The sequence below is a fragment of the Solanum lycopersicum genome, chromosome 2, assembly GCF_036512215.1.
Source record: "Solanum lycopersicum chromosome 2, SLM_r2.1".
In the NCBI taxonomy this organism is placed as follows: domain Eukaryota; kingdom Viridiplantae; phylum Streptophyta; class Magnoliopsida; order Solanales; family Solanaceae; genus Solanum; species Solanum lycopersicum.
The window spans coordinates 46792101-46813253 of record NC_090801.1 but is presented as its reverse complement, the minus strand read 5'-3'; the positions used below and the strand labels follow the sequence as shown (position 1 = coordinate 46813253).

At 31.3% G+C, this 21153-nt stretch overlaps 1 pseudogene; it reads left to right on the top strand.

The window, feature by feature from the left end:
- Positions 1–6446: 6446 nt before the first annotated feature.
- The window catches only part of LOC101253737 (glycosyltransferase BC10-like), a 34400-nt pseudogene continuing 19693 nt past the window's right edge, over positions 6447–21153 (top strand).

The following is a 21153-nucleotide window of genomic DNA, read 5'->3' as shown; positions in this document are numbered from 1 at the left end:
GATTTTTTAATTTGACAGACTCTATCCCATGCTATCAATGTTAATTTACTTTTCTCTTTTGGGCTACTCCAAAAGAAATCTCTACATATTCTATCACCTCCTTAACAACACTTTGAGGAAGGAAAAAAAAAATAAAACCCAATATTTGTGCACTAAAAATAACATATATGTTATTTCAAAATCACGAGTTATATAAATAACATAACTTAACAATTAAAAATATATTAAAATTAAGTGACTTTCTAAATTTAGCATATGTCACACAAATTAAGACAGAGAGAGTAACATATAAGTTCTGTTAAATTATGTCAATAGTTCTATAAATTAGTATAATTAACAACTCAATATATTTTAAAGCTATGTAGAAATTTAATGAACTCTCTTAATTTCGTTTGTAACATATAAACCGAAACAAATAAAATAATGTAAATTGAGTTTCTACCTACATATGCATAATACGATAATAGTTCATTTCTAAAGAAGCCTGTTGTATTTTAAAGGTAAATGATTTATATTTTTATTCCATCCAAGTTATATCATCTATTTTTACATTATCTCTAAATGTACATGATTTAAAGTTTTTCAAGCACACCACTTCTAATTGAAGCAAAGGACATAAAATCCTACAAATATTACTAAAATTGTCCATATAATCCAAAAAAGGAAAAATTATGAATGTACCTACTCCAAATTAAATAGAGTTATTAAGAATAAAATTAAAAATGTCTTTTTATAAAAGCGCAATAAACTATTAAAGGAAAATTAGAAAATACTTTAATGGGAAAAAATATAACTCATGTACCTTTCAAAAAGGAATTTTTTTAAAAAAAAAAACTGTAACTTATGGAGGAAAAATGTAACTCATGTACCTTTGAAATCAAGTCAAAATACATTTAAAGGATTGTAAATCTCTAAGAAAAATACATCATAGGAAATTCATTATATACTTAACATTACCGCGGAAACAAAATTAATATCATCACCTATAAAGTGAGCAAATTTCTTTTCAAAGTTTCTCAAACCTATTGTTCCACGCCATCTTTATTCACCAAACCAATTTTTAATGACACAAATTAATATCTTGCACCAAGAAAAGATTCAACAGAAGATGATAATGCCTAAAGAAAACTGCTTTGTAGCTTTAAAAAAGATATGAGCAAGTGTTGTCGATGAAGCACTTTCCATTAAAACTGGAGCACATGTTGCTATTGTGGTATATTCCCCGAGTTCCACCCTATTTATTTATGATTCATCCAACATCTTTGACACAATAAATCAGTTCCTCAATCATGTGAAGGGTTTTGTAGTCAAAGGGGGTCATTGATTTGATTGCCTTTAGGAAATGATTTATCTATTTCTTTTTATCTTATTTTGTATTATTTAAGAAAAATTATCACCTATTTTATGAGTTATCTTTTGTCGTACATAATAACAAATACGATAAAACAAATAGATAATCCTTATTTAAAGGCAATCAAATCAATGACCCATTTGACCGTAGAAGCCTTTTCATCATTGAGAAACTTATTCATGGTGTCAAAGCTGCTGGAGGAGTTATGAAGATATGGTATGCCACACTTTGATTAAGTAACAATAGCAACATCTGATCCTATTCTAATATAAAGTTTGTGTGCTTCCTTGGCAACACTTTCCTATAGCTTTTTAAAAGCTACAAAGTGTTTTGTTTTAGATACTATCACCTTTTCTTTAGTCTTCTGTCGGTACATAATCTGCATTTGTGCTATTACAAAAGTGTTTGGTGGATGAATATGACTTTAAATAATAAGTTAGAGAAGCTTTGTCAAGAAATTTGCGCACTATATAAGTGATGATATTTGTTTTTATTTCGTGGTTAAGTTAAGTCTATATTTGAATTTCTTGTTATGTTTTTTCTTTGAGATTTGCAATCTATAAAATTTTGAATACAATTTTAAAAATACATGAGTTATGCTTTTTCCATTCATCTTCCAATTTTATTTTTTTTATAGTTTAAAGGTACACGAGTTACATTTTTTCCATTAAAATAGCTTTTATAATTTTCTTTTAATATACTACTCTGCTTTAAATATAGGATATTCTTAATAATATTCTTAAAACTTTATTTGATTTTGAGTAGGCACTATCGTAATTTTTCCTTTTTTTTAATTATATGGAAAATTTTAGTAATATTTGTAGGATTTAACGACCACTAATAAATATGATTTGATGTGCTACAATGGAAACATGTATGCATTTAGAAGGAGAGAAAAATTAGATCATATATCTAGGATGAAAAAAACCCCATAAATTGTTTACCTTTAAATGGTGTTAGTTGGTTTTGAGGGGTTAGCATTTTCAAATTCAAACGAGGTCCAAAGCAAGAAATAATTTTTTTTCCATTTTATCGTGTATACTAGCATATGTATCAGACGCCTTGGACCACCAAATATATGTTTCTCAAAAAACATAATGAGTTTGATCACACTGTTTATTTGTCCAAAATGTTTTGTGGATAACCGTGACGACATTATTAATGATGTGACTTAGTTCGGAATGGAAATCGTGTCTATTTCAAGTCCAAATGAGGCCCAAAATGGGATATACTAAATTTCTCATTTTTACCTTTTCTTAAGTCCATGGATTTTGGGTTATTAGATCGTGACTTTGTTTCAGAAAAATTGTAGATTATCGTCCGTGACGACCATATTAATGGTGTGGGTTGGTCCATAGGGGATAACTAATTTATTTGGTTCAAACAAAGCTTAAAACGAGAAATACCAAATTTCTATATTTTTGCAATAAACAATGAACATTTATTACCAGCAACTAAACTATTTATATTTAGGGTCTAACTCATCGAATATCCTAAATCAAATTTCAAAGTGTATCTTTGTTGTTGATACCATCTTTTCGTACCTAGTTTAGTTTATTTAGGGTCTGCCAGTACCAGCTACTATAATTTGGTTTTGTATGTACACAGAAATATTCGTCATTATTTTAGGTAGGTTTCATCTACACACTTAACTCAAAGAGCTTCTTTCTAAGTTATGAGTACCCAAATAAGTTTCCCCACTACAACGTAGTTTCATATCGTGCAAATTTTTACGTTCAACCCCCTCCCCCCTTTTTTTTAGTTTGACGGACTCTATCCATGCGACCAATGTTATTTTACTTTTCTCTTATGGGATACTCCAAAATAAATCTATACATTTTCTATCCACCTCCTTACCCACACTTTGAAGAACGATAAATACATAAACCAAATTTTTGTGCACTAAGAATAACATATATGTTATTTCTAAATCATGAGTTATTTCTTTCCTTGCAACTTCTAAAATCTTCTAGACTCATCAATAAACACATGACCATTTTTAGTATACCCCTGATAAGCCTTGCTGGAGGAAGAGTGTACCACAATTATTCTTTTATCAATGTTGAGATCAAACTTCTCTTTATTATCATTTTGGTCACAAATATGTACCATTTATCACTTAAGTCGAAAGTTTCTTGAAAGATTCAAAGTCTGCATATTTCACCTGAAGGATGGTCTAATCTGCTTCTCCTTAACATCATCGTCACAACCTTTGTCATTTGCAAATATTATTTTATGCAGACTGAGACCAGGTCCCTGACACAGGTTTGTGCAGCAAAGCAACACTCTTGAGCACGTTTCCTTAATCATACCTCAGCATTCATACCTTGAGCATTAAGTTCAGTGAGACTATCACAATGAGCAGTAAACATATCAACAATATACATGTCTTGCATCTCTTTTCTATCAAAATCATCGCCCAAGAGAGCAAGTTTGTGACAAAACAGTTATCTGATAAGAGCTTATCTTCATTTCATTCATCACAAATCTACACCAAGAATGTAGCATTTCTTGCCATTCGCCAAAAGAGATACCTCCACCTTGAAGTGTCTTGAGAGAGAGGAAGTTTTGTAACCTTCTTAGTCATGTGTTTTGAACATCTACTATTTATAAACCAACACTAACTGTTTCCTCTCTTCTGCACCAGAATTACTTGTTAGACTTAGGAACCCACTTCAAACGAGTTCCCAATAACTGTCAAAAGGCTTAACAAGATACCTTCCTGTCCAAGGAGGCAAAGTTTTCTTGCTAAGAGGATAGCGAGGACCAGATCCCTTGCACTCCATTTCCACATAACTGTCGGATCTGACAAATTTAGCATGAAGACCAGGTCCCCTTTCTTTCTTTTCTTGATTATTTTCAGATCGGACAAACTTTTTATGCCTTTCTTTAGCTCTTTTCTGCTGTTTAGAATAATTTGACGAACTTCCTTAAAATTTTTCCAAAATTGGACAATCTTTCTTAAGATTTCCATCTCAACCACAATTCTCAGACAATAGATTGTCAGCATCAGGAACTTTTTTGCTTCGAGGATTGCAGAAGGATTTTATCTTGTCACAACCTACCCCTCTTCTACTGTTGTTGTCTTGACCGATCAGATTTGTAAGAATCTTAGAGGAATTGGTCCATTTGAGAGAATTTTCCAATTCTTTTTGTACATGGATCAGGTCCCTCTCTAACTCAAGATTTCTTTCTAATGCAATGTTGTTCTTCATTTCAGCAGTGTGCATCCTATTCTCAAGCTCCAGTTGCAAGTTGCTTGCCTCATTCTTTCCTTTAAAAGTTTTATTAGTCACCCCTTTTATCTTTTTTCTTTAGTTCTAGATTTTCAGCTTCTAGAATAAGCATTTGACTTTTAATATCAGATACTTGGGAAACTAATGCAATTTCCCATATTGAGAGATATCTAGACTGTTGTTTATGAGATCCTTCTCACTTGTTATTTCACTTATCAAATCAAGTAATACAACTTCTAGCTTTCTCAACTTGCTAGTAGAAAAGGTATTCAAGTTTTGCTTGAAATAAGATAGAGTTACCTTTTCATCAGCATCTTCCTTACCTGACTTTGCCATGAAATCATTATCTGTGTGTTCAGAATCATCTGAATCACTTGAGGACTTTTTCCATGTAGCCATATTCCTTTTTAATGCCCTGAAGAAGACTTCTCTTCTGCTTATCTTGGGACGGACCTGGTCCCCCCTCTTTGTCTTTACCTACTGCAGTCGTGACAAATTTCATGTGGTCAGCTTTGTGCACAGAAAAGTTTCCAATAGAGTGACCAGATAGATAACTCATGCCACACACTTCACTTGAGCTGGTAGCCTTGTCATGATTTTCTTTCTTAGGATTGGACTCATAAACCAGATCAGTCTTCTTGTCTTTGCCCTTGAAAAAGAGCCCCTCATTTTTTCTGTGCATCTCATGAACTTAAAGATGCTCAAATAATGTATGCGTCGTCATTACATCATGTTCTCTTGTCTCATTTCCAGTTACAAAATCATTTGTACAAGATCTAGGAAGAATTTACAGTATCTTAAAGACTTGCTTGACAATAGGAACAAGTTTTTCAAGAAACATGAGCTCATCTGTGATGTTTACGAATCTAGTGCGCACTTCATGAATGAGTTCACCTTCATTCATAGTGAAACCTTCAAACTGAGTAGTAAAGAGATCTAGCTTAGATTTCCTTATTTCCTCAGTGCCCTCATAAGTTGTTTTCAACAAATCCCAGATTTCCTTGGCTGATTCACAAGATGAAATCAGATCGTATTCATTTATACTAAGGCCACATATCAGTAGCTTCCTTGCTTTGTGATTTTTCTGGACTAATGGTTTGTCAGAGTCATTGTATTGTTTTCTAGTTTTTGGAATGACTCTTGTGACCTCTCCATCTTTAACCTCCATAGTTGGCACATAAGGACCTTTACATATGACTTCCCATACTTCACTGTCCTCAGCCATTAGATAGTCTCTCATCCTAATCTTCCAATATTTGTAGAGCTTGTCATAAAAAAGAGGAGGCCTTGTGGGATACTGATTTCTTTGCTTATTTAGTAGTGAGCCATTTTTCGCAGGAATTTCTCTCTTGGTGTTAACCAGATAGAGAGCACCTACTCTGATACCACTTGTTGGAAAATGTGCGTCCATTACCAGTCAACGGACCAGGTCCCTTGACATAGCAAAAACAGTGCAGAAGATTAAACAATATGAAGAACATAACACAGACAGTTTACGTGGAAACCTACTTGCTCAAGGGAGTAAAACCACGACCTGTCACACAAGATTTTCAACCGTTTTTACTAATATCCACTAGAAAAAGTGAAACCCGATTACAACAACGTGAGAAAAAACTATTAATCTCACAACCAAGCAATAATTCTACTTCTTGAAGAGCCTAAGCAGATTTTACTCTGCCCACTAAGCTATCACCACTAGACAACTTAGGATTCAACTAAGCAACAAACATGTTGCCCACTAAATCACCACACTCTGGATGACTTAGGATTTTTACTAAGCAACACAAAAGGTTGCCCACTAAATTAGTTTGACTCAACTCACTTAGACTTTTCAACAAACCAAAGAATCTGAATCCTTTATGGATCAGGAACAGATTCACAATGTAAGCATGGAAGAAATAATCCTAAGACAACTAAGTAGCTTGCAGCTCTATCAGGTCCCTGTTGCTCTTAGGATGATCCTTCTTGAAGATGACATTTGCTTTTGAACTTTTGGATTTTTGAAATCCAAAACTTTTGTTTGCCAAAACTTATGTTTGTGTTGTTGGAGAAGAGACTATATTCAAATGGACACAAACCCTTGGGACGAGGCTATTGGCTGAGAGTCTGCTGTCATAAAAAGTTGTGCACCAACCCCTCAGACTTGGCAGCTTTGACAGCTGTCTTTTCATCCTTTTCACGTTGCAATTTTGCGGGGACCAGGTCCCTTACAAACTTCTTTGTGAGTTCTTGAAAAGGCCAACCTCTTCCATTCTGATTGGTTCAGTACGCTGGCACCTCAGCTACCACTGACAGGACAACTTTACAGTTGTACACTATTTTCTATCAGATGGAGAGAACTCTGCCTGGGACCATGTCCCTGCATTTGTGAGATACTGAAACATACAATCTTGCCGCTCTTCTTATTGGTGTAGGACACTGCACTTTTCACCTACCACCTGACATGACAACTTTTACGATTGTACCCTATTTGTATCTGGATGAGAGAACTCTACCAGGGATGTAAAGAAAATATGGATTTAATGAAATTCAATATTTCAGAGACTAAATAATATGATGGAGCATTGGTAAATCTAATTAGATGTCCTCTATTACTCTTTATTTTATGTTTGCTGAATGCTGACACTGCTAAGTATTCGATATATATACATTCAGAGCCTGGTTTGTGTTTAATGAGTCTACAACGATGTCGCGTTTCTTTCATGATCGCCAATTGAAAAATAGCATCAAGGAGATACTTGCTGTCATTTTTTTATAAACAAAGAAGATCTCATCCCTTTGTTATGTTCCATATTAGTTAGAACGTAAACGTCATGAAGTGAACTTATAGGAGCCTTCATTTGTGTTTTTTTCTCCCTTTCTCTTGATATGTCTATTACTTTTGGTTCTCGATGATTATCAGCAGCATTATCCAGATATACCTTGAGTTGGTCTATTTCTTTGTCGACTAGTTTCTCCAACTGTAAGTTATTTCGAGTATTCTTACAAAAATGAGGAATATTTCTGCGAATATTTTGCTGATAACTGAGCTTTTTGTCATGCACTTTCTTTTCCATTTCAATTTCTTTCGTCTTAGCCAGATTGATATGAAGTGTAATGTGTAGGTAGGTTGGGGAGAAGCAAGTATGATTGGAGCAGAGAGATTGCTACTTAATGAAGCTCTTAAGGATTCTGCTAATACAAGATTCGTTCTCTTGTCAGAAAGGTTTACTTACACTTAAGATGCATGATTAATATCTCACGAATATGTATTTGTTGGCAAGATGTTCGTTTCACATGCATTTACATCAGTGCTTGATCAATGATCATTTTAGCTGTTGATTACTAGCTGCCTTACGAAATAGGAATATAGCTTTTTAACCAAAGTTAACAGGAGAAATAGTTCATTATCGAGTTGATTCCATAGATAGTCACTCCACTAATACTTACTATTATCTCAGAGAGTTTTTTTTGTTGTTGAACAAAATTGGATCCAAGAAGAAATATGACTCTCTGAGATAATAACTTTTAGTTGAGTGTTTGTTTGAGAAATCAATCCTTCATTATAATATAAATAAACACGACAAAAAAAGCTAATACCTCTTCGGATTATGTTGATAAAATGACCTACCAAACATTCATTCATTTCAACTGTACATTACTTTAGGCGTATCTGAAGAATAAGTATTTTTGAACTTTTGATTGCTCATCTCTATTTAATAACCTATTCAAACTTCTTTTTCTTGGTTTCCACCTTGATTTAATGGGCGTCATTTAAATCCGAATGGGTACAACAACCATAAGGTCTTAGGTTTCAGTTCAATGGAATGACATCATATATTGCTTTTCAACATGCTGGAAAGTTGGAGTAAGAAATGGTTAACCCTATCATGATTTTGCTGAATAGACGTGGACATGACATGACTATGATTCTTGACAAAGTAAGAACGAGAGAGAACTAGGGAATAACGATGAAAAAGTATAGGAGACCAGTAACTATTGAGTTCACAAATGAATTAGTCAAGATTAGCAAATACTAGATTGGGGTAAAACAGGACAAATATTTTAAATGGAAACTTGCAGAGCTTTTGTATGTATACAATGTTCCTGCTAAGGCTTGCAAAAATTCTCAATATGCAGTGACCTTTTATCCATGTATTCGTCTTCCATTTTGTTCATCTGTATGGTTTGAACTTTGGGTTGAACATTTATATAATTATGTATTTTTGAATTTGCAGCTGCATTCCTTTGTACAACTTTAGCTATCTATACAGCTATTTGACGGCTTCCCCTAGGAGTTTTGTTGACAGGTAACATGTGTAATTTAGTAGTTGATTCATGATTCAGAGGACTTGGTAGGAAGAACGGCAGTAGCTTTAATAATAATAAATTGCATTTTCAAATACGAGAAAAATCTACTATTCTTGTTTTTCCTTTTTGTTCTAACCAACGGATTAAAAATTCTGTTTATGGTATTGTGTAAAAGATCTCAAAGTTTCTACATTAGTAGCAAAACAATAAGTTGATATTTGTCTTCCAGCTTTCTTGATAAAAAAGAAGAGCGGTACAGCCCAAACATGACACCATATGTACCAATGAGCAAATGGCGGAAGGGATCACAGGTAGGATTTGAGTTATATACACTTACAATACAAATTGCACTATTTGTGTAAAAATAACATGTAAAGCATGTTGTTTCCTCTTATTTTAGGCAACTTCTTGTAATTATCTGATAGTATAAAATTTCTTCTATATTCTCCGTGACATAGAAGTTCTGCGACATGTCTACTTCACTGCCATAATAGAGTAGTTCTTCTCCTTGTCTTTCTAGCTAAGCATGACGGATTAAAAATCCAGGCAGAGTGTGGAGTATTTTAGGACCAAATGTGCTTAGATACACCTAATTCTCAGGTAGCTAAAGGCACAAGATTATGCATACATCAGAATCTTGAAATTCGATCATCAAAGAGAATTAAACAATAATCAGCTTTGACATTGTAAACATCTGAAGAAGTTAATAGCAACTTATAAACTAAAGAGAACTAAAGTTAACGCACAAATGTATTGCATTTGTTTTACTGCTCAATTCTATTGCATGAGAACTGTGATATATGTACCACTTTTGTTACTGCTCAGCTAAATGATACTCTTGTTCTTTCTTCTTCTTTTGCTTATTAATCGATATAATAGGCTTCCTACTTCTATCAGTTTTAATTTGACATTTTAGTCCAGTGGATCACGTTAATCGGGAAGCACGCAGAAGTTGTTGCTGATGACGATGTTGTCTTTCCTGTTTTCAAGATGTTCTGCAAGGTGTGCATCATAATGTTCTTTCCCTTAATTTCTAAATAAAATTTCAATGCTAGAATTCATCGACTTTAACATCTCTGTTTTCAGACCTTGTAATATATCATGCATAAAAGATACAACTGCATTCCAGATGAACACTACGTGCAGACATTATTGGCAGTAAGTAATCAATTATTTACCTAAGGTGCTTTTCTATTTCAGACTTCTTGTATGTTTGTTCTTGCTCGTAATTGGCAAAATTCCTTCTTTATTGTTTGAGAGAATCATCATGTATTCCAGATGAACACTACGTGTACTTGCTTTTTTGCTTCTTTTTTTTGTGAATAGATGCATGATAGTGACGGAGAACTGGAACGTAGAAAAATAACCTATACAGAGTGGAATAGGAAAAAAATGGTTGGCATCCTATGACATTTAGCTATGCAGATGCAGGGCCCGAAAAGATCAAGAGAACAAAGGTATACTTATCAGGCAGATATATAATATTCGATCGTCTTCCACTTAAACATTTGGCTACATTCATCTCTTTCATGATTTGAGTTTTATCATGTACGCTGACCGTGTAAAAGAATTTTTACACTAGCAGATTATCTAAAAGAATGTAGCCTATTACAGCTTCTATATACCGTTAGCATATGTAAGTTAAATCTGTGTGTTATCTAGTTGGTTCAGTTTTCTCTGGTTAGTTTTGCTTCAAACCATTTGTCCTTCACAACTGACTGGTTTATGCAACTTGGAACCTACTGACAGGATATCGACAACGTTTACTACAAGACTGAGTACAGAGTGGTGCCATAATAATTCTACACTGGTACCATGTTGTCTGTTTGCAAAGAAATTTTCACAAGGAGCTGCAATGCATCTACAGAGTAATTTATCAGTTTGATGCCTCTGCTCTAATGGACCCAACGCCATGATTTTCATCGTTGATTTTGTTTCTAATGCTTCATGTTTACATCTTTCATGAACCAATTTTGCTTTGTAGGTCAGACGATCCTTACAGCCGTTGAGATCTTAGTGGTCGTTTGGCCACCCTATTGACTACAAAAGCCAGAAATACAAAAATGAATATGTGTTACTCTGCTTAAGTGCATATGTAACAGATAATTTGTGGAAATTAAAGCCGGCTCTTATTTTGGTCAACCAATAGGATCTGACTGTTTCGGCATGGAATGTGGTGGGACAGTTAGGAGCCTCGAAAACGAAGAAACTATACATGAAAGAGCTTCGTTTTTAATATAATAGGCTTACCAAGCACAAATTTGTAATTATTTGAGTTAACTAACATAATCATAATCATTCACATTTCAGTTATTAAGTTTGTATCTTAGTTATTAACTGTATTTTTTTTTTCAATTGGTCTGAACCGATCTGAGTTAATAAAAACTTAATATCTAAAAAAATTTCTCAAGCTCGAAAAGCTTTGTTCAGTCGCATTGCGCAGAAATGAATGCCTAAGGTAGTTCTTTAGCACTTTGAGGTTCTCCTTCACATTTTTGTAATCCTGCAAATGATAGCATAACTCTTTGCATAAACTTAAAAATTCTACTGTGTACTAGTATCAACAATATAATACTCCCTCCGTTTAAAAAAAAATGTCCCTATTTTCTTTTTAGTTTGTTTAAAAAAGAATGTCCCTATTTCCTTTTTAGTTTGTTTAAAGAAGAATGACCCCTTTCCTATTTTGGCAACACTTTAACTTTAACTTTCTACGTGTCATGTTTAAAATCTCAATATTAAATGACATTTTGATATATTTGACATAACTTTAATTTAAAACCACAAGATTAATATTCTCAAATATCAAACCTTTTGAATTCATCTCATTATTTCAAATTACCAGATGAACTCACATATCGACATACCAATTCTATCTCATTAACAAAACACAACTCCATGTCCAAACACCTATTAATATAACCATTGAATATTGAATAGTCAACTAAAAAAGAGAAAGGACCAAAAGGCGGAATTGATAGATTGCGTGCTTCATATTGATAGTTTAACTTTATTTTTTTTAAAGTCAATAGTCATATGTTTCTTGTCTTAACTAAATTCTTGTATTACTTCCTTTTGTTGAGGCATCACATATCCATTAAAAAAAGGTTTAGGACATAAGTTATACATCACTTTTTCCATAAAGTTATTTTAAAATTAATCTTGAAAATATGAATAAATCAAAGTAAAATTATAAATATGAGCAATTAACTCTTGAAATATTACCTAGAAAATGTAAATGAGAGACAAAAATAAAAAAGAAATTCAAAAACTCAAACTTTGAACAATTTACTTATTTTAAATTATAAAGAGAAGACTCAACAAGTAACTTATTTTGAAATGGGGGAATATTAATGAGAAAACATGGTTGGCTACTTGGAGACCTATTGATAATAGAGAAAAAATTCAAATATGCCATTAAACTTTGAGAAAAGACTTGTGCATGTTATTCATTAAAAAAATTGACTCATCTATGTCATTTTTTCATTTGAGAAAAGGTCATCTATGTCATTATTTGTAAAATGAAAATAGTTTCAATTTTGCAAAATTATTTTTTACACGCGGTCAAATATGATTGTGTTAATTAAATCATTTTTTTTAAAATGAAAAAAGATTCAAAATGTCACCAAACTTTGAAAAAAGTCTCATCTATGTCATAAGTTGAAAATTTAGCTCAAATATGTCATTATGATTAACAAGTAATGACATTAATGAGTCTTTTCTTAAACGACAATGATATAAATGAGCCAAACTTTTACCGAATAACATAAATAAGCTTTTTTACAAAACCCGATAATATATTTAAGCATTTTCCGTTGATAAGAGATCACAAGGAAAAAGGAAAACACAGAGAGAGAAAAGAGAGAGGAACCATCTTGTTGAAATTTAAGTGACATGTCTTTATATTTAGGGCATAGAATTGTAACCCTAAAAGAAGATACATCTAAACAGGAAGGACTAGATCTTACTCTCTATTACAATTGAGAATTAAATAAGAAGTAACTAGAAAACTAGTTACTATTTGCAAAAAAAAAATTAAAAAAATAACAAAACATGGTGGCAATAAAGGTGAAAATAGACCTAAGGTGGATCATGATCTATTAATCTTGATCTTCTTTTTCTTGAGTAAAATTATGGAATTCACTAATTAAGTTAACTTTTGATTATATTCCTCTCTGCATAATTTCCGAAACCAGAATTTTTAATTAGAAAAATAAATTTACGTCTAGTGCCCGATGTTTAGCTACAAAAGTTGATCCTCGATAAATAAAATGTGTCAAACAAATAAAAAATGATTATTTTTTTTATCTTTTTTAAAAAATGGAGGTAAGGAAAAGAGAAATTGAAGAGGTATTACAAACGAATTAAACCTTCATCAATAAGGTGAAAGTTCAGATATATCAAATCTACTGAGTTACTATGATTTCTAAAACAAAAAGTAAAAAGAGAAGACATTTTATTAATTATACTTTCTTCAAGCCATATATCTAAAGGTGATTTTTCAGTTTAACTAATGAGATTTGACTTGGGATTAAATCACCTTTACTACCTCATGAGCTCAAACAATATCTGGAGATTTAGAAATCAACATAAGAAATTTCCTCTTAACATCCTTGGTTAGTTGTCACTATAGGCACTTGCTCTACAACACTTTCAAGGTTCATCTCCTTTTTCCTTGTTTACACAAACATAATTGAAGTTTTCCAGAAATTCCATTCCTTCTTAGGCCAAACTTTCATGACTTGAATTTTGATGCCACAATATTCACATTGATAGAGACTACTATTAAGCAAAATTTCATTCTTGACAAAAAAAATTCCCTATAAATACCATTTGGTATATTCTCCTTTTATTTTCAAATCAAGCTAGAGATCAAACTTTAAGTATTACAAAACTCCTTAATTACTAATAAAATGAATTCATTCAAGTTCTTATTTGTTATGTTACTATCAATTTCCATAACCATTGCTCTCTTTCCTTCATTATCTAGTCAAGAATTACACCTTGAAGCCCTAGATGCATCTTATTCGCGAGGAAAGACCTCTTTTCTTTCCCCAAAACAACGATATGTTGCAACCTGTGATAAATACCCTAGGGTTTGTGCTGCAAAGGGCAGTCGAGGGCCAGATTGTTGCAAAAAACAATGTGTGAACGTCCTCAATGATAGATCCAATTGTGGGAAATGTGGTAACAAGTGCAAGTACTCTGAGAGATGCTGCCAAGGGTGGTGTGTGAACATATATGTTAACAAGAAGCATTGTGGCAAGTGCAACAATGAATGCAAAAGAGGTAGTTCATGCTCTTATGGAATGTGCAACTATGCTTAATTAATTATGTGATTACACTTTAGGTGTATAGAAGTTAAATTCCAATCAATTATATACATTTAAGTAAAATGTGTTGGTTTCATGTAAGGTATTTCATTATTTGTCGTATGGGAATTAATTTATGTTAAGAATAATAATTTCATGTTTAGATCTTCTATTTAGAAGTATATGTATAGCTATTTGTTTTTGTGTCCAAGTATATAATTAAGCAGACTAAAAAACTTTCTTTTTAGATGGTTCCAAATTGTAATACCCAAAAATTTCTAAACTAAGATCTAAATAATTTTTCATATGCATATAGACCGGATACTTTCCTAATGATGCATTGGTGCTAAGATCCAATTTTTAAGCGTGGTGAGTGTATTAGATGTGAATTAAGATCTAAAAATTCTCTAGCACAAAGTTGAGTAGGAAGCTTCCTTACCGATTGAGTTTCACTACAAGATTTTACTTGAGTCAACTTCAAACAATCATATATCTCTTAGAATATGCAGAGTTATGTGTCTCATTAGCTATCAAGTTAAAGGGTTACGAGTTTTCTTTCCAACAACACCAAATTTGCATCAATTTGAGTCCAAGAGTAAAGAGTTACAATCGTTTTATAACTACAAATATTCCAATCTGAGAATTTTGTTCCCGATTTCCACGAATTGAAAACTACCTTCCGTGAAGCCATTTACGAGCAGTGGTTCTAGCTCATGCAATTGAACTTAAAGTTCTCGCATGAATTCCAAGAAACAACCAATCCATGAGTTGTGTATCATTCTACAGACCCATGTATATCATATATATTAGTTGTATATCAATGTTTTAAGATTTCACAAGAACAATATTTTGAGTTTTTTTCCTCACTTTTCACTCTTTGGTCTATCCCAACAGCTCCCAAGAGCTCTCTTAAACCCTACTAAGTCATGGTAAGTGTTTTCCATGATCTTAAAACATAAATCCAAAAATTTCAATAAGATTCAAACATCAAATCCTTTTTCCATCTTTAGCGAATATAAAAAATTCAATTCTAGGATTTGAGAATTCTTAGAATTGAATTTTATTGAAAAAACGTCACGAATTATTCCTTGAGAATCAAGATAAGCACACTCTCACAATTTTTAGTGATTTTGACTTCTAATTATGTAGCCTAAGCAAGAATCTACCATAAAAAAACATGGGATTTTCAAGAAATGAACCCAAGAATTTCAAGAAAAAATTCGTCATCTGGTTAAGGTTCTTCTTCCAGATTTATGTGGAGAATTTAAGTTAAGTTTGACTATCATAGTGAGGAACTAAATTCTTCTCCACGCCCTGTATCTACAATTTCAGTTAGTAAGATCAAAGCTAACTTTTTTACCCAAAGTTTGTGATTTTCAAATTGCTCTATTTTCCTATTGAATTGATTCTTGATTTTATTATTGAAATTATAGTTACTTCATATAGTTTATGATCTTCGATTTATGGTTCATGCTGATTTTACCACATGAACCCTTTCTAGCTAAAAGTTATTTGAAAACCTTGTCATGGTAATTTGTATGTATTGTTTTCATGAGTAAAGTAAGTTTCAAAATTTTAAAGAAGTCTTTCAAGAAAAAGTTCAAGAAAGTATATTTTGATTGAAGTGCATTATTTTAGAAAGTTTCAAGAACATATTTTTCTTCAACTGATTGTTTTAGAAAAATTCAATATATTTTAACATCATGATGCATATTTTCCGAAAGAAAGAATAGACATATTCTTAAATAATGATCAACTTTATAAAAAAGCATAGTCAAGTTTTATTAAAGTTTAGTTCTAAAAAAGTATTAATAAGCATAAACTTAAAGTATCAATTTTTCAGTTTTTTTCTCTCTTAAAATGAAATCTCTTTCTTAAATGGGATATCATACAATTATTGAATAATATTACGTTATTTTGATAGTAGTATTTAACACCGAGTTGGGTAAGAGTTCATATAATTCAAACCCCACAATTGCGCCACCAATATAGAATAACGTCATGTCTTTGATTCAGGTAATTCCTCAGAGAGTTCATAGTCAGGGCTTAGAGATTAGATCTATTAGTTTAGTTCGTTCTTTAACTTGACAAGGTATAGGATGACTCTGTCTACAGGAAAAAGACGTTGTACCATCATGATGCTCAAAGTGATGGCTGTCGATTAGAGAGATTTTCCAAGGAAAGTAAAGTCAATATTATATTAAGTATTCCATGTTATTGCATACATTCAGTTTTAAAGTTTTGTTGTTAATGTACACATGCATGTTTTACTATTCGGTTGACCTTATTGTAATCTATCTTTACAGTTCTTTATTTAGCTAAGTATGTTCAGTTTCAACCAATTGTTTTATTCGATTATTTTACATGACATACATTTTATGTACAGATGTTATTCGATGTTGAATCATTTTATGACGTGGATTCAATTACTTTGTTAATGTGACAAATGGGTCCTTGTCCATGATCTTGCATATTTATACTACTTCTACATGAAACAACCCTTACAATCGCATGATTGGCTATAGATTGGTTTATGGAGCAAGCCTTACATAATATTTTCTCGATAAGAACATTATTACTAAAAAATTAGAGAAAAATGATGACCAAAAGAGACGGATTGTGTCGCCTGTTTGGTCAAAATCCACGGAAAAATGATGCAGTCAAGTTTGTTGTTTATTGGCTTGATGCTTTTTAAAGAGCACCGGGCAACATCAGAAGACTGCTTCGCTTTCTGTTTTTTTAATAAAAAATATTTTCTTGAATAATGTGACGCTGTCTCTCGATTTTTTTATAGTTTTCCCACCAAAAAGCAATGTAGTTAACATGCAACCTTCATGTTATTAGCACGACACACTAACCAAGTGAGGTTATGGGCATCAATATTGATTTTTAGCTAATATTAAGGCAAAATTATGCGGATAAATAAACATATACTAGTTAATTAGTTAACATAGCTATAGCTTGAATCAATTACAACTCACAACTTAATTAACCTGTAATTACGTCGCTTATACATATACAAATGCAAATTATACATACATACATACATACATACATATACAAATGCATATGTATTCTCACTCATCTCTCTCCTCCCTCTCCCAATCTCGCTCGCCACTCTCCATCCTCTCCCACTAGCCTCTCTTCTCCCTCTAATGTGTAACTACAAATCGTGATTAGCAAACTATAGCTATAAAATATAATTAACTTATTTTTGAGTGAACATATGCGAAAATTCTCCCACCATTAATCGGATGTTTTTTCCAAATAATGTATAAGAAAATATTTTTTTATAATAAAGTAATAATTCTAAACCACAAAGTAAAGGACTAGTGTAAAAAAAGAAAGTGAAAGTGCTTTGACAGATAAAAATAAAATTGTAAGATTAGAGTTAGTATCAACAATCGACAACTCTTAACTCCATAGATCTATAAAACAAATATAAAAATCTTCGTCAAATGTGAGTGCTGCAAAAGAAGAAGAATGCTCTGTTTCTGGACTAAACTAAAAGAGGAGTAGAAAAGAAAGAAGAAGAAGAAGATAGATTAAGAATACCAAACAACTGCTTAAGAATTTTCAAAGGCACTAACATCTCTTTGAGTAAGCAAGCTAGGAAGGTTCAAAATCGAATATCAGATTAATGTATCATGTATAAAATGTAATGTATCTTACTTAACGATTAATGTATCAGATAAGTGTATCATGTATAAAATGTAATGTATCTTATTTAACGATTAATGTATGTCGTGCATCAGAGTAATGTATCAGCACTTATATTTTTGTATCAGTTTGAGAGATTTATGTAATTATAAACTTATAAGCGACAAATAGTAATTTTGCCTTAAAAGTATGTGATTTGTGTCTTTTGCTTTTTTATTATGTTTATACCATTTTGTATATAAAGTTCTTGACTTAGAGTTTGATTTCCTACTTTTATTTTTGGTTGAACAAAATGTAACTTGTGAACTCATGTGCATAGTTTATTTGGTTTGTCACCTTGTTTCTTAGTGATTTTCAATGATTTTTTTTGTGTCAAATCTTAAAGATTAAAACGTAACTGAACCGAACCGATAAACCAATAACATAAAAATCAATATCTTAATGATTCTATAACGGTTTAGCATCTCTACAAACCGATAAGCAATAAATCAAATCGATAAACTTTAAAATCGAACCGGGCGATACACAACCCTAAAAACCATTAACATTATAGATTAATTTAAATCAAGTCTAATTCTATATATGTACCTTTTGTACTAATTATGATTAATGAATGTATCTATTATCACTTCAATTTATTGCTTAAACATGATAAATTAATGTGATATTATGCACACACTCCATGCACAACATGTCTTTTCTTTTTCTCTTTAGTCATTTTTAGATAATTCTATTAATATTTGAATAAGTGTGTTGCATGTGTGTTTCAGGAGAATTTTCATAAATTTGTTAGAATAATTAAAATTTTATGAAAATATACATGTAACGAATAATAAAATGCAATAATTACCAACATATCTTTGAATATGGAAAATAGTATCAACTAAGGAGCATATCTTAATGTTTAAAATCAAGTTCTTTTAAGCAACCAACGGTAAGTTTTGAATTTTGGTTAGTAATTAACAAACTTTCAATAAAGTTACAAATAACTAATCAATCAGAAATTTATAAAAAGTTAAATTTAAAAAGTTTAATAGATTAAAATACAAAATAAAATAAAATAATACAATGTACTCATCTTTCTTAAAACTTTAATCATACAATATATATAGATGTAAGCAAAAATACATAAATAGTACATAATTTTCCAACTTCTCGTTGACTGCTTCTATCACAACCAATAAAAATTCAAGATCCTTCTTTGTTGAGTCCAACTAAAGTATGAATCAATAAAAAAAAATATAAATGTTTCACCACTTTAACTATAGAATGAAAATAATACCTAAGGATCTGTGAAAAAAACAAGATAATTTATATTAATGAAGCAAAGAAATAAGGGGGTTTAGGGTATTAAGATTTAGGATTGTAGTTATTTCTAAGTGTTAATGCAATCAAGAAATAAGGGTTTCAATTATTGAAATTTAGAGCTTGTTTATATTCCAACATGTAAAGTTACTAAAAAATTTGTTATTCATTTAATGCATTAAGATGAATGTATGTTACTTCATGAAAACGTTGATGACTTTCTAATTCACCATCCTCTACTATGATGTGAACGTTATGAAAATGAAAAAACGTGAATTATGGAATTAATCTTTTGAATAAAGGAATTAGAAATAAGAAATACTTTCAAGTAGATTATTAAAATGCTCTGTCTCTCTCTCTCACTATCTATCTATCTATCAATCTATCTATTTATCTATCTATCTATCTCTCTCTCTCTCTCTCTCTCTCTCTCTCTATATATATATATATATATATATATATATATATATATATATATATTAAGTAAAATTGAAGGAGAAAAATAAAAATAAATACACTTTTGAATTAAAAAAATGTAAATAATAAATTTTTGTAAAAGAATAAGAATGTCAACAATTTCTTATGCATATTTTCATCTTTTAATTTTCGACTTAACACCTTTTCACTTCAATAATAATAATAATAATAATAATAATAATAATAATAATAATAATAAAAACAACTATTATTTAATTGATTAACTATTTTATATATTTTTACTAAGTATATTTCAATTTTAACTTTTTTGTTTCCGCTTTTAGTAATATATGATAGATGTTAATAAAGAAAAAATAAACTTAGTGAATATAACTTAGTGAATATTCTAATATTACCTCTCAAATGGATATATCCATATTGTTTGAACTAGACCTCCGAAGAGGGGCTCTTGTACAAGGTGAATTGGAAAATGCTCTATCACATCAAAGAAACCACATGAAAAGATCTTCTCTAACTTAGTAGTAATAACATGAATATTTTCTTTCATCTTGTCTTAACTATTCTCCAACAACTTGCCAGAAACAAATCTTTAGAGAAAAGACTTATCACTGTGATTGATTTTCACATCCTTTCGGATAGATGACTAAAAGTGATAGAAATTAAAGTTTTTAACGTTAATAAGCAAATTCGAACCATTTTTTTTTAATATTTGTTTCTTGATTTAAAATCTACCAAAGATCTATCTGATTAGAAAATAAGTAAAATGTTCGATGGTCTTACAAGCAAAGAAAACACGAGATACAAAAAATAGAAAAAACAAATTATTTCAAGAAACAATCAATTGCAAATACTTATCTGCCACACTGATTAATCATGTGTCAAATACTTAACCTTGAATAAGGAGTCAATATTAGCTCCTCGGACACTAACAAGACTACTTAATTGTAGAGCTGTCCATATGGGTTGACCCACCCATCTGGGCTAATCCATATAGACTTTGAAAATTTACGGGTCAAGTTGGGTTAGCCCATATTTGGTGTGGGTGAGAGAATAATTGGCTCAAACCACAAGTACGTGGGATGTCCGGATCGACCCTCTTTTCTTTGAAATATTAACCTAATTGTTTTTCAATGATCATAATAAAATACAAAAATTATGACAATATTCCATAGGTTACGACCTATTTATTGATTCCCTAGAAATTTTAGGTAGTTTTTGTTTTATGTAGTACATATGTTATTATAAACATAATTTCCATTTAAATTGTAATACTCCGAACTTTAAACAGATTTTGAGTTAAAACTCTTGTTATTTTTTTATACTCTATTTGATTTTTAATTTTAATTAGTATTTATTTGGTTCATGAGCTGACCCTATCTATATTTTTCAAGCCCCACAAATTCACAAACTTATTCAGGCTGGGCTAAAAAACTCTTTATCTTAAATGAACTTCGAAAATCGCAGTTCACCCTTAATAAATAACGAGTTAGGTCAGACCGACCCAATGGACCTAGCCCATATTGACGGCTTTAATTAATTGACTATCTCTAATTCAATTAAAAGC